Below are 16,355 nucleotides of genomic sequence, written 5' to 3'. Positions count from 1 at the left end.
CAAACAATAAGAGGCTCTCCACAAACTGTAGTATTAGCTGCGGTTATAGGAGTATTTCAAAAGTGGTCCAGTCCAATTAACATTGTTCCTGATTCAGCCTATGGTTACAGGAATAGTGACTAGAATAAGGAGGATCATATCTAAGAGACATTTCTAATGAACAACTTCTAATGAACTTCTAATGAACAAGTTCATGCTTCTATATACTCTTTTGTCTCTAATTAATTCCCGATGGGAACCATATTTTATAACACAAATCCAATCACATACCGGTTTGCCAGGACCTTTAGTAGAAGAAAACAAATAAGCTGATCGGTTAGCTGGCATTACTGTTCTTCCCAGTTCATTTGAACAGGCTCAACTGTCACATGACTCTTTTCACCAGAACACTAAAGTCTTATGGCCTTAGCTTAACTAAAGCATGACAGATAATTACAGCATGCCCTGACAGCCAACAGATGACACTTTATCTTATGGGGTTAATCTCCAAGGCCTAACAGCTCTGGCATTATGGCAGACAGATGTCACACACATTCCTGAATTTGGAAGCCTTGAACATGTCCATGTCTCAGTAGATACCTTTTCCAGAGCCATAGCAGTGACAGCACATACTGGAGAAAAGGCCTGCGGCATCTACAAGCATTTTCTTTTGGCCTTTGCAACTCTTGGGGTTCCAAAAACTAGTAAGACAGATAATGGCCTGAGATTGAAGCCATAGTTGAGTGTACTTGTAGCACCCTTAAGGCTATGCTGCTTTAGCAAAAAGGGGGAACGGCGAAGGCACTTACAGCAGAAAGACTTGCTGAAGATAAATATTTATTGAACTTTTTCAATTGATGGTGTGATGATGAAGAACCACCGATAGCCCATCATTTCATTTCAGTTAATGAGGAACGAATGAATATTCATGGAAAAGCTACGGTACTAGTAAAGAATCTGGAATTGGGTCATTGAGAAGGCCCATTCCCACTGATAACTTGGGGGAGAGGTTAGGCTTTTTCACAGGTGCAGGATAGGCAATGAGTTCCAAAAAGGGCAGTGCAACCTCATTTGTCGGCATCACCTTTATCTGCTACACCATCATTATGAATTGGTACCTTCACAGCCTAAGAATAATGTGTAGGTGACACTTGCCAATGCCATCAGGCAGAACACTCTCTGCTCAACAATGTCATCCTCTGACTCCCCGCTTACTACATCGCTTACAAGTTTGGTAGGACTTCCCTTTGATCAAGGGAAATGGGGACAACTGGCTCACACCACTAGTTCTTCCTCAGTTGTACAGGAAGAGAAGGTTCGGGAAAGAACTGGACAGTGGATACTGGGACCAGTGGGTACCCTGCTTGCCCCCAGTGTCACTACCCCCACAGGAGCTAGAACTTTTGGGATCATTAAAAATGGATTGGTGTGTATTTTTCAATTATTCTGGTAACAATTAATCTCTTTCATAGTCAGACAATGCTACAACGCTGGTATATATAAATGTGTCAGCCTAGTGTAATTACAAATATTTCAAAATCAAATAATGTACTCCTTTAATTACCCCAAAGAGTATTTTTAATATGTGGAGATCACACATGGCTGACCATTCCATCATATATTAAAGGAGAGCTCTGTTCCTTGGACAGGTTTACATTATTAATGCCGAATCTGACTATGAACCTTGCAAAACACCACAATTATGGTCAGTTTGTCACACTGCGTTGCAGAACACATAAGCTATTGGCTTCTTCCTTCTCACACAAGGACATTGCTGTGAGAACACTGAAGGACTGTACTGTATGAACTTATCGGATCATTCCACCTCCATTAATCAGTGTATTCAGCAACTGCAGGAAGGCAATTAGAAATTACACATGGAAACTTCATGGGAGTAGTTCGATGGGTGGTTTCAAGGTCTGGGCCCTTAGATTCAGAAACTAATTAAATTAAGGCTAATATGTTTCTTGATTTTTGTGTGCCTTTTAATCTGTATTCCTTGCACTATATCCTATTTAAGAGTTACGGTTAACAAAACAATAAATCAAGTACTTCTTATTCAAGTTAATAATGACTTAGGCAATGTGGATCCAATCATTGATACGTTGGTAAGCGAGGATGACAACATTCTCACTTTGGTTAGCAAGAAACCATGGGAGTAAGTAGTTGTGACTGTAAATACTTTCTGTGTTTTGTTTGTCGAGAGAACTAGCTTCAGTAGTTTGTTTTATTGTACGAGCAGGTGTTCTGCTGCTGGCCATGGGGATGCAGAGTACAAATGGAAAAAACCCTGCTGATCCCAAGAAGAATAAAAGCAGTAGAGAGTCTGTGGTGGATGGAAAAGTGCACTTTGAAGCAAAGGATGCCCTGATGGCACTGCCTATCACATCCACCACTGGCATGGTCCTTCTCTCTCCCTTCCAGTGATTTGCCATCTCTCAGGAGTCAGTAAGTAACAATACACTAGCTTAGAGAGTTTTCAGTTCCCACTCATGGAATTGTCTAAGATCGCCTGTGTGACTTCTGTGTAACTCTTTTCTTATGTTTAGCATATTATCAATCGAGGCCTTGATTGAGTATGCTATCAATGTAATTAGTGCTATTACTTTATAGTGTGGTAATAGTTCACTAATAAACAAAAAAGGGGAAATTGTGGGAATACAAGAAAGGATATTCAGAGCAGCAGCTGTGACAAACAGCATTAGAAGGCAAGGCTAGAACCAAGAACATCTCCAGAAGAAGAGAAAAGCAAAAGGAATGGCCCATGCTTTGACTGGACAAGCACTTGTATGTGAGATTAAGGAGTGTTTGTGGAATACTTCGTTGACATGTAAAGGCAGAAGGGAAAGTTGTAAGGGCAGATGAGAAAGTTAAAAAAGGAAATTTGTGAATGTATATAAGTTAAGTGACAACCTGTAATAAACAATTTGGATCATTCACATCTGAGTACGTGCCTGGTTGCCCCAGTAAGTTAAAGGAAATCCCCTGGAATCACTACTACAAACAGAAACAGATGTGCAGGAGAAGTCTTTAACTACTGATCCAAATTGTCTCCTAATGCAGGTATAATGAAACCTATTAAGCAAACATCTCAAGGTCAAAATCTCTGATATTCTTTATTCAGTCTTAACTATTTGTGTTCTATTACCAGTCATCACTAGCAGAACATAGATTTTCAAAAACAAAAACAAAAAATAATTATCAGACAATTAGCCTCAGCAGCGTTAGGTACTGTGAAGTGTGTCTATAAGCTTCCCAAGACACAAATAGACTTGCCTATTCTAGCCAAGCCATTGCTGTACCAGGAAACACCCAGGGATAATTTAGCTTTCTGCTAATTGTCACAGTGTCCCTGGAGCTTGTCTCATTTTTTTCAGATTCTCCTTATATTTTCACAGATGCATCCATCTGTTGGCAATTGTACATTTTGAAGTCACTTTTTATAGGCAATTGTACCAGTACGACACACACACTCTCCTCCAGCCCAGGGATTGTCTGTAGCTCCAGCTCCCTCTTGGATCAGACAGAGTCAATCTTGCTTTGACCTATCTATATGCTTCATGTTAAATTCTCTTCATACTTTGATTTTTAGCAATTTCATGGGGTTTTTTGTTTGATAAAAGATGCTGGCAATAGTTTTCTACTGCTTTTTCTGTAACTTTAAAATTGTAAATGTAAGCTCTTCAGCTTTATTTTCTCCTGGGTCAAGAACTTCCTATAGTGCCCTAATCAAGTGACTAACATATACAGCACTCTAAACGCACTGCTGAATGACTTTTCTTAGTTTTTGTTTTAATGCAGGAAATGAGAAACCACTAAACTCTTGCTCCCTTGGCAACAAACATCTCAACTCTCAGATTCAAACCTGGTTATTTGCATGTGCAGGCATACTAGAAATATTCTCAAAAGTCACATAGACAGAAATAAGGTAAGAACTGACACCTCAGTGGAAAAAAATATTGAAAAGTGAACATCAAAACCAAATATGCTAACAACAGAACCCAATAGCTTTGGGTAGTAATGTATGCAACTAGAATCAGCCATACAAAGTTACCATGCTTCAGATGGATTCTGCCAGCTCTAAAGACCAAGGTACCTACAGCTGTATGTGCTCTTCTCTGAGAATGAACAAACAGTAAGGAAGATTGTAGCAGCCACACTTGCAAAGGAAAATGGCTGAGAATAAGCTGAATTACCTTCTTTGAGGGGAAAGATTTTTTTTGTTTTGTTTACAGAGATAGTTTGGTGTGCAGATACGTTTCAGATATAACCTTGGCTGAAGTCATTCATCTACTGGATGACAAAATATTTCCTCTCAAAGTTAGGTCTTACTAGAATTAAAGCCATTTTTCACTGAACTTTTTAAATTTAAACTTTATTTTTTTCACCACATTTGTAAGAAAACTTTCTTGCAAGCTGTATTAATCTTGAGATTATCTCATGAGATTGTTATCCTATCTGCAAACTCTGTTTATTATGGAAATCAAACTGCTTGCTTTCTTTCTGTCTCAGTCATAACCCCATGGCACCTCCAATGCACTTTTAATTGCACTCACCCTACAGTTCAGGTGGGTCAGTGTCAGCGCTCAGTCTCACAGTTTCTTGTAGCATCAGAATAGTTCTTAGAATAGTTCTGCTTTATTGTGTTCAACATACATCTTATATACCATTCACTTACAAGCCAGGAATTCCTGTCCCTCTAATCGGTTAATTGGCCTAGCTTCTCCCAAAACACAGTGATAAAGGATGAAAGTTTTCTTAAGTGTGGTAAGGTTAACAATGCATACAAACAGAACCTCCTTTTTTCCCTTAGATGCAAACAGATACCATTTGCTCTCTGTCTTACACTCCAGACTCCCAAGGTTTCACAGTGATAGGGTACATCAAGGAGTCTCATAAACTCTGTGCTGACTTGCTCACAGTTACATCTTCACCCACAGGTCAGCATTTCTGATAACTGTAACTAGAAACAGTAAAACGTGGGTTGAAAACCTCATGTTGAGTCTGCAGTCTCGGTGATTTAGGAATTAAAAAAAAAAAAAAAAAAAATGTAGTCTCTTTTCCAAATATGACTGCATTCAATTCTGAACAAAAGCAAAGACCTTTACCAATGGGCAAAGTGGGAGAAAAACTTTTATCTGTATGTATGTGCTAATAATATAAAAGACCATGACCTCAAACAGCTTCTTGAAGCACCAGTGCAGTACTTCTAAACATTATAGCTACATGGTAGCTTGACACTTTTTAACACCCAGTGATGGAAAAAATAGGACAAATGTATTACTTTTACTACATTCACTTATTACCTAAAATTATTTTTACCACTACGACACCAGCCCACTCTTAATGAAACATGACCCTTGAAAGTATTTTATTCAAAATATATTGCCTGGCAGTCTGATCTTTATTAAGTTTTTCATTTATCTCACCATCACAAAGGTTAGGTTCAGTGCTGATAATAAATTTCATTTATGAAAAAATAATGTTAAAAATTATTCTAAAACACTGAAAATCAAAATCTGAACTTGCCGTATCTCCTGTTGCAGTGTGGGGTGTGGGCATTTAAAAAGTAACATCTTAAATTTTGTTACGCTGGTCCACAATGTCAGAGGCAGATGCTGGCAGTTTTGCAGTAGAGGTTGAACCTTCCCACCATTATTTAATATATTACCATATTATTACCAATATTATACTACTATCATATTCCATTACATTTTGTGCCACATGACAGATGGCAGCAGAGAGGCAGTCTGACAAAATGACATTTTCCTCTTTGCGGAAAAAAAATGGCGTACGGTGACATTCATTGTTGCTTGCTGAACCCCTGTGGACAACAAAGAGTGGATGTGAGCCCAGAGAGGTGGTGAGTTGTGTGTTTCAGCAGTAGCAACAGTGAAAGATGAGCTATTTTCCAAATGACCATGCACAGCTGTCACAAAATGTACACTTCTATACACCCCTGCAAGAGTCATATTTATAACTTGCATGGATCACTAGCTGCACTAAATTAAACTCCAAAAATGTTGAAGGTAATACTAAAAGCAGAAGCAAAAAAAGCTGCAAAGGTGATACTTCTACTGCTGACATAATTTCTTGTTCCCTTGTAATGTAGTTGGACAATTGTATGGGAACTGCTGAGTCATGGCCTGAACCTCTGATTGATCACCTGAGGCGAGCCATGAGTCAGCCAGAGGAGCACAGGTCAAGGCAATTCAGCTGTGCTGCCGGAAGAGGTGGAGCCAGGCTCCACCCCTCCTAGACCTATTTAAGAGTTGGCTACCAGAGGGGAAGGATCTCTTCTGGAGATCACCCCTCTTGGTGTCTTCTGGTGAGCTCAGCTGAAGGGTAAGCTCTTCCACTAATTCTCTTTTGTGATCGTTGTTTACTTTGCCTAATTCTCTTGATTATATTGTAATTATAACATCTTGATATCTATTGATTATACAATTATATTGTAATTATAACATCTTGATTATACAGACAATGAAAACCAAATCAGATTTGATAAGAATTCAAATTATTTGAAATACAAATTTACAATCAACATTGTTAACAATGACCTCCAGTCTAAGTGTATGCTGTGTATTGAGATTTTAGCTAATGACCATAGGAAATCATCATTATTAGCAATACACTTAAAATAAATATGCAGAACATGAAAACAAACCTATACAACTGTTTTTTCCAGTGATGTTGGAAAAGTCATGCAATTCTCATTGCAAAACTTTACTTAAACAGAATGATAAATTTTAAGAAACTTGAGAAACTTCATTATCTTCTAATGCAGGAGATAAAACACTACATAACACTGAGAACACATCCTGTGGTAACAATGACTAGAATAATTCATATAAAATGTTGTCTCTTTGTTAGCAAATTCTGCTGTAAAATAAACTGAAAATATTGCAGAAGATTTAAATTAACTACTAGAATAAATTATAAGTAATAGAATAAATTAGAAGTTTGCTATGAAATGAGAGGCTTAGGCTTATGGTATTGGCTAGATTGTTTAAATGATTAAATACTTTTCAAAAACTATTTGTTGGTGAGCCACTATGGGGAAGTTAGCATCACAAAATTATTAAGGTTGGAAATGACCTACAAGATCATCTAGTCCAAATGTCAACCCATCACCATTATGCTTACCAAACAATGTCCCTCAGTGCCACGTCTAGATATTTCTTAACATTTCCAGGTGACTTCATCACTTCTCAGGGTAGCCTGTTGCAATGCATTACTTCTCTTTCTAAGATGAAACTTCTCCAAATAACCAACCTGAACCTCCCATGGCACAACTTGAGGCCATTACCTCTCATCTTGTCTCTAGTTACCCAGGAGAAGAGTACAAACCCCACCTCACCTCACTCAGTTGTAGGCAGTTGTGAGGAATGATAAGGTCTCCCCTGAGCCTCCTCTCTTCCAGACTAAACAATCCCAGTTCCCTCAGCCACTCCTAAGACTTGTGCTCCAGACTCTTCACCAGACTCATTGCCCTTCTCTGGACACATTCCAGAACCTCAATGTCTTTCTAGTAGTGAGGGGCCCAAGACTGAACACAGTACTTGAGGAACAGCATCACCAGAGCGATGATCATCATCCTAGTCCCGCTGACTACAAGCTGGGATGTTATTGACCTTCTTAGCCACCTGGGCACACTGCTGGTTCATATTAAGTCAAGTGCCAACCAACATCCTCAGACTGCTTTCCTCTATGCAGGTTTCCAGCCACTCTGCTCTAATCCTGCAGGGGAAAGATGTCTTCTCTGTCCCTCCAAGGTTAGAATGACATTTCAGAAATTAAGTCAGAATGTAACTGCTTTTCTGGAAGAAACTCATTTATATGGAAAGAATATTTTGAAAACAGTTTAAAATGTTTCCGTCATCATGTGATTTTGTACAGCTTGGTGAGCATACTGTTTTCTGGACAGAATTGGTATACAAGACACTGAAATACAAGTTCATTCAATGCTTACCTTGTTGATCTGATTCTGCATTTCATGAAACCAAAGCACTAATTGCTGGGAATGTAATGCTTGACATGGCTGCTACTGCTCCTGCTGCCCACATTATCCTGTTTTAAGTACATAATTTGAATTAAAAATAAGAATGCCCATGTAATTATTCTTCCATGTCATGTCCCACACTCTCAAAGAAGAGCCATAAGGACACTCTCATTTAATGCCTTTTCAAAAAATATATTAATTATTACCTATATATACTAGATATAATTATCTAATTAATAGTAATTAGCTGCTCAGGGCCTCATTCTTGTTTCCATCTGACCTTCTTAAAACAAAAGCTTCTGTAGATTCAAACATGAAAAGAAGAACAAGAAGTGAATACAAGTAAAGTGCTGTACTAACTTGCTGTTTCCCAAGCCTATACAAACAACATTTTTAATAAGGTCTTTCTTTGACAAAGTTTAACTTGTTTGATTGAGTTTACATGGCAAGGTCTTGGAAACAAAGGTGCTGTAAGGCTGGCCTCTCTGTAAAAGAGTGAAAAAATGAGAAAAAGCTGCAGGCACAAAGGTCAGTGCACAGGGAAGTTAGAAGGTGCTCCAGATAGAGAGCAAAAGCTCCCTAGAGCCCAGGAAAGGCCCAAGGTGGAGCAGGCTTTCCCCCCGCAGCCCATGGGGGCCATACAGAGGAGTTCTCTACTGCAGCCCACAGACAAGACCATTTCAGAGTGAATGGATCTGACCTGCAGGAAGCTGCAACTTAGCCCACAGAATAGATGACTCAGCTGCCAGGACCTCAATACATGCAAGGGACCCCAGAAGTAAAGGACAGCAAGAAATATTTCTAAAAATATATCAACAGGAAGAGAAGCCTAGGAAGAATCTTCATCCCTTGCTGAACACCAAAGGCAACTTGGTGACCAAGGATCAAGTTAAGGCTGAGGTACTTAATGCTTTCTTTGCCTCAGTCTTTAATATTAAGACTAGATGTTCCCTGGGAGCACAGCTCTTGCACTGGTAGACTGGGATGGGGAATAGAATAGGCCCTGCATAATCAATGAGGAAATAGTTTTGGACCTGCTCCGAAAGCTGGATGCTCATAAGGCTATGGAGATGGATGGATTGCAACCTAGAGTGCTGAGGGAGTTGGCAGATGTGGCTGTCAAGCCACTCTGCATCATTCTTCAGCAGTCCTAGCTAACTGCAAATATCCTGGTGGATTGGAGACTAGTGAATGTGACATTCATCTTCAAAAAAGGGCAAGATGATCCCAATAGCTACAAACCTATCAGTCTCACCTCAGTGCCAGGGCAGATTATGGAACGGATAATCTTGGGAGCCATCATGGACCAACCAAAAGTCAACCAAGGGATCAGGCCCAATCAGCATTGGTTCATGAATGGTAGATCCTATTTCACAAACCTGATTTCATTCTATGACAAGGTTACCTGCTTAGTGGATGAAGGTAAGGCTGTTGACATGATCTACCTGGACATCAGTAAAGCCCAACTGCATTCAACTGCATTAGTATAAAGAGTTTTATTATCTTTTTAAAAAATATTAAACTATATTAAACTAAATTATTTGTCACCTGCAGTAATTAAGTACTACAAGCAAATTTTGAACACAACTACCCACATTGCACTCTGAAATATATGGCTTCTCATAAACAGGAGTGTTGGCCAGTGAGCTAGCAAAATCAGTGGTAATTTTCAGAAATGTGTGCTCCTGTATGAATCACTCAGACCATGAGGCTCATGCTAAATTATAAAGTGCAAAATAGCTTCACTGCTATTTCATGTTTCCCCAAGAAGTTCAGCAGGTTCAGACCCATAATAAAAAGCAAATATTAACTAACTAAGCAGTGAAGCATACTAAGGAAATTATTTTCACTTTTTCTAGCACAAATATAGAATCAAAAAATAGAGTTCAGAGAGACCTTAAAAGATCATCACATCCACTGGTTTGTAGGAAAAGGAAGCCTACATTAAATTATTCAGCACCCTGTCCAATTGCACCTTAGAATCCCTACCAATTGAGGTTTTCACCATGTCCCTGGGGAAATGTCATGATTTTATGATTTTGTTATTTGTATTCCACATCATAACATCATGCAGTGCACTGGAAGTTAAAGAGTTGTTGCTCCAGTTCAAATCGTCTATATTTCTGGGTACCTGGTTCATAGAAGAGAAGAACTACTACATATCCCAGACGACTTTCACTGTTTCATTTCCATTTTCCGTTTAGAGGGAAAGATAAAACTGCTTGCTAGATGCAAGACTGCCCTTCTTTTACTTCTTATCTCTGTGGTGTGTGCTCCCTAGCCACCTCACCTTCATTTACTCATATTAAAGTAAACAAACTTCAGTTCTGACACTCTCTATTAGCTTCAATTCCAATTACATTTTATTGTATTGTGCTATCTGACATTCTGCTATCATATTTAGTTAATTAGTTTTTTCCCTTAGCTCTTCACTGGTTCTTAGGCCAATTTCCCTACCTTTTCCCTTTTCCCCCTTTACCCTTCTCTGAGGATATCAGTCCATGGGACCCTCCACCCCGTTTAGAATCATAGAATCACAAGGTTGGAAACGACCTATAAGATCATCTAGTTCAACCATTCTCCAGAAGCTACTAAACCGTATCTAATGACTCCTCATCCAGACGCCTCTTGAACTCTGCCAGGGACAGCGACTCCACCATCTCCCTGGGCAGCCATTCCAGTGCCTGACCACTCTCTGAAAGAAAAAGTTTTTCCTCTTGTCCATCTGCCAACGGTTTATGGGCTGGTCCGGCCCAGTTCCGTGACCAGGAGGGCGGAGGAATCTGCGGATCCGTGCCTCTGGGAAAGGGGAAGCAGAGGACCCCAAAATACTTGAAAACAACAGCACTGATCTGAGGTGGAACAAATGATTTTACTAATACTTTATGTAGTAAAATTTTATACTAAATATAGTAAATTTAAATATAGTAAATATATTTATATATATATAATTTAAATATAGTAAATAAAATTTAGTAAAATTTTATACTAAATATAGTATTAGTAAAATACAATGAGAGAGAGAGAGAGAGAGAGTCTGTTTGAATTGTATAGACCTCACCACAATGCTGGGGTGAGAAGTGCAGTCCAGTTCAGTGACTGAAGTACAGACGGCAAAGCGCAGACGGCGAAGAGCAGGCGAAGAAGAGGGATCAGGTGACCTTGCAAGTAGTTATATCCCCTTACTGACCGCAAAGCCTCCTGGGGAAATGTAGTTCTTCTCCGACGGACGAACATTCGGCAGATATCAAACCCCACCCCCAGTGCATTACATGATGTTATGGTGTGGAATACTGATGACCAAAAATCATAAAACCATGACATTCCACCTCTTATTCTACATCACTACATCATGCTTAACACATGGAATTACAGATTGCACTCCCCCAGTATCAAATTCCCTTGTGGTACACACTGAACATCCCTGTTTTTCTGCATCACCCACCAAGTGGACCCAGGTCCCTGGACAAAGACAGTCCCGCGAAGAGGTTTGCCCTTCCCAGAAGCAGGGAAAACCCAAACTGCTTTTCCTAACATGTTCTTTTCGTGTACTACAGGGACCTTATCTCCCTCTGCAATATGTAGGGAGCTGGATTGGGTAGGACCGTCTCGACTGATTGATCCTCTGGTGTTAACCAGCCAGGTGGCTTCTGCAAGATGCTTCTCCCAGTTTTTAAATGTTCCTCCACCCATTGCTTTCAACATGGTTTTTAACAACCCATTGTAGCGTTCGATCTTACCAGAGGCTGGTGCATGATAGGGGATATGATAAATCCACTCGATGCCATGTTCTCTGGCCCAAGTATCCACAAGTGAATTTTTAAAATGAGTCCCATTATCTGACTCAATTCTTTCCGGGGTGCCATGTCGCCACAGGATTTGCCTCTCCAGACCTAATATGGTGTTTCGGGCGGTAGCATGGGGTACTGCTTATGTTTCAAGCCACCTGGTTGTTGCCTCCACCATGGTGAGCACATAACGCTTACCGTTGCGAGATCGTGGCAAGGTAATATAATCAACCTGCCACTCCTCCCCATATTTGTACTTTTCCTCCCAGAGAGGTTTCACCCTCTTAGCTTGTTTAATTGTGGCACATGTGTCACAGTCATGAATGATTTGTGCAATAGCATCCATACTTAAATCCACCCCTCGGTCTCTGGCCCACTTATATGTTGCGTCTCTCCCTTGATGGCCAGAGGTCTCATGGGCCACCTGAGCTAAAAATAACTCATCCTTGTTCTGCCAATCTAGGTCTATTTGAGCCACCTCAATTCTGGCAGCTTAGTCTACCTGATGGTTATTTCTCTGATCTTCTGTAGCTCTACTCTTGGGCACATGAGCATCTACATGACGCACCTTTATAACAATATTTTTTGTTCGGGTAGCAATATCTTTCCATAGGTCCGCAGCCCAAATAGGCTTACCCCTTCTTTGCCAATTATTTTGCTCACACTGCTGTAACCACCCCCATAAGGCATTTGCTACCATCCATGAATCAGTGTAAAGATAGAGCATTGGCCACCTCTCCCGTTAAGCGACATCTAAGGCCAGTTGGACAGCCTGTACCTCTGCAAATTGGCTCGATTCTCCTTTCCCTTCGGTGGCCTCTGCAACTTGTCGTGTGGGGCTCCACACAGCAGATTTCCATCTGCGATGCTTTCCCACAGTACGACACGATCCATCTGTGAATAGGGCATATTTCTTTTCATTCTCTGGTAGTTCATTGTATGGTGGGGCTTCTTTAGCACGTGATACTTCTTCTGCTGGTGGTGTTCCAAACTTTTTACCTTCAGGCCAGTCCATGATGACTTCTAGGATTCCTGGACGGCTGAGGTTCCCCATCCGTGCTTGCTGCGTAATCAACGCAACCCACTTACTCCAAGTGGCATCAGTAGCATGATGGGTGGAGGGAACCTTTCCCTTGAACATCCAGTTCAGCACTGGCAGTCGAGGTGCCAGAAGGAGCTGTGTTTCAGTACCGAATACTTCGGAAACAGCCCGAACCCCCTCATATGCAGCTAAGATCTCCTTTTCAGTTGGACTGTAGCCCTCCTCCGACCCCCTGTAGGCTCGACTCCAGAATCCCAAGGGTCGGCCTCGTGTCTCTCCTGAGGCTCTTTGCCACAAACTCCAAGTGGGGCCTTTCTCTCCATCAGCACTGTTGAGGATGTTCTTCACATCCTGTTCCATCCGTACTGGCCCCTCGGCCACAGCACAGGCTATCTCTTGTTTAATCTGCTGAAAGAGCTGCTGCTCAGGACCCCACACAAAATCATTCTTCTTCTGTGTCACCTGATAAAGTGGGCTTACAATGAGGCTGTAGTTTGGAACATGCATTCTCCAAAAACCCACTACGCCCAGAAACAATTGTATCTCTTTCTTATGAGTGGGTGGAGACATGGCAGTGATTTTGTCAACCACATTGTGACAATGGCCATCATGCCACTTTATGCCTAGGATCTGAATTTTCTGGGCAGGTCCTTTCACTTTGCTTCGCTTAATAGTGAAACCAGCACGGAGAAGGATCTGGATTATTTGCTCTCCTTTCTCAAAAACTTCCTTTGCTGTGTTGCCCCACACAATGATGTCATCAATGCACTTTAAGTGCTCAGGAGCACCTCCCTGTTCCAGTGCAGCTTGGACCAACTAACAAATGGTTGGATTATGTTTCCATTGGAGGGCGGTGAAAAGGTTGGAACTAAGATGGTTCCCAAGTATTTTTATCTAAATGTTTATGAATAATCTTAGTTCCAACTTTTTCACTACAGAAGCTTCCTGAGAAGAAAATGAGGTACAAAAAAGATAGTCTGATAGGCTGTCAGGCTGACAGGCAAAAAGTCAAAGACTGTCTCTGTCACACGAAGCAATTACCAAGTTATCATCTCAGGCATGTAACTTGTACACAGCACAAAATATACTGAATACAAGTGAAAGGACTTTCCAAATACTGTAAGCATATCTGTATCTGAACAGCAAGATCATGACGCATTTTCTCAGAGAAAATGGTAAAGTATACTTTAAGGTAAAGTATATGCCACAGTTTAAAGGTATCAGAACCACACTCACTTGAATTGAAAGAATCCGTAAAGGAAAATAACGACTTAACTTTCAGAAGTTCTCAGAATGAATATTTATGGATAAGAGAGGTTAAAAAAATAGTAATAATAACAACAAATACTACTATTACTGAAAGGCCATCCACAAAGGCTCTTAAATTAAGCAGAAAATGAATGAAACTATTTGAAGGAATTAAAAAAAAAAAAAAGAATTTAAAGTTTAAAAAATAAATTTAAAATTGTAAAAATAACAGCAGTTTTCACAGCACAAAGAAGTTACTAAATGAGTCCCAACATCCTTGGACACATGTAGCCTGACGTATTCATAACTGAGCTTTAAAAATGTGACAGAAATCTGACAAAGTTCATTAATAATACAATGCAATTCAGGTCAGAAAAGTTAGATGTCTGTTGCGAAGAGCAGGAAAAGTTAGCGGAATCAGGAAAACAAACTAAATGACATTAATTAATCCAGTAGAAATATGAGAAAATGTAATTCCACCTACCGAATGACTGCTACTTAGGAATGACATCTTGGACAAAGCAGTTCCATAAAAGACACCAATTTAGTGGTTTTAAAAAAATACATTCAAAGACACACAGTTAGGAAAACAGTTATCATTATGTTACTGCATGAACATGTGGTCCTGCATGACTGTTCTTGCTAACCCCCTGCTTCTGGTGTTTAAACCATCTTTACTACATCTTCATGAATATCTTTCCTTTTATCCCATATCTGCTTGTTTTTTCAGAAAGCAATGCATAGTGTCAACAGTCTACTTTATAGAAGCACAAGTGGGAGAGGCCCGCAGAAGGAACATTTCCAAGGAAATACAGGCTTCTTCAAGCTGCAGCTTCAAGCTGAAACATCTGAAAAATTACAATTGCAATTCATTAAACAGAAAATGACATAAACTGTGTGAAAACAATTGTCATTACTCCTAAGCTAAAATAGAAGAAAATAAGTAAAGTAGGACTCAAGGCAGTGGGTTTATTTGTGTGGAACTACACACATTTTATTGTAAGGGTATAAAAGACTGCATCTTTTTCCCCACTGAAAACACATTTTTGTTTAAGTTTAGACTAGAAAACCACATGAAGCAGAAGTTTTCTGAGCAATGTAAAACATAAGAAAACCACTTCTGGTTCAGCGTTTGAGCTTGATATGATTGAAACTAGGAAGAGAATCCTCAAATTAAAAAATTTTTTTACAGAAGTAATACATAAAAACAGATTAACGGAATACTTAATTTCAAGTCAATTTATCCATTACTAGAAGTTTTATTCATAAAACTTAGAAAAATGTAAGACTAAGATTTCTCTTAAAAAGCACTGGTTACGTTCAGATTCTCAGTATAAGAATATTAAGCCTCATTTTATATAACTAAGTTTCTATTACTCTGGTCTAGCACGCTTCTCTAGAAACACAAAATTCTACAGATTGCCAGAGCCTGAAGAATTAGTAACAACAAATTCAAGACAAAAAAACGTGGTCCTGCTCAGAAGTCATAAACCAGAATGACTTGTTTCTGATCATGCCTGGTAATGGCTCAGAATCACTATTTTCATTTAACTTTGTGTGAAAATATCATTAGCAACCTTGAAAAAGAACAGTGCATCTCTAATTATTCAGATTAAACAGGAAAAATAATTCTTGTGGAGGTCAAGAAGCACTTTGTAAAGGTCCAACTGGAGTTTATTTGCTTGTTTACTACAAGTAAACTGCTAATTGAAGTAGAACATTTACTGCAAACAAGATTTTTTAAAAAATAGCTTACTGTACTGAAAGGTGTTTTGGAAAAGTCTCATAATATTTAATTATGCCATATTAGTTTCACCACACTATTTTTTATGAAATAGTAGAAAGAAAAATGCTATCGCTAATGTTTAGGACCTATAATTCTTAAGGTATATACTAGCCATGCATTGCTGTGTAAAGCATGTCAAAGAATAATGGCTGATACATTTTCATGATGTACGGTTTTATCCTTTAAAATTTTTTATTATGTTATCAAAACATAGAGGTCTTTGGCTTCACAACAGAAGATACATTTTATAGTATGTGAGAACAGGAGAGTAACATAAGATTAATTCATGAGAAGGGGCACACTGATATGTGTTCTCCTGAAATATATCACCTAGGGACTCCTCCGATACTATCACTTTATTTGCACAGCATAGCACTATATTTTACTTTAAAGCTTCCTTACTGGGGCATTATTTTACTGACAATAGATAATATAATAACAAAATTCATGGTATGAATAATGTAAGGGATAGCACAAGATATAGAATATCAGTTTCCATAATGCAGATAT

This window comes from Tympanuchus pallidicinctus, unplaced genomic scaffold, assembly GCF_026119805.1.
Source record: "Tympanuchus pallidicinctus isolate F22 unplaced genomic scaffold, pur_lepc_1.0 scaffold4, whole genome shotgun sequence".
Classification (NCBI taxonomy): domain Eukaryota; kingdom Metazoa; phylum Chordata; class Aves; order Galliformes; family Phasianidae; genus Tympanuchus; species Tympanuchus pallidicinctus.
Note: the sequence above shows the minus strand (reverse complement) of the source record.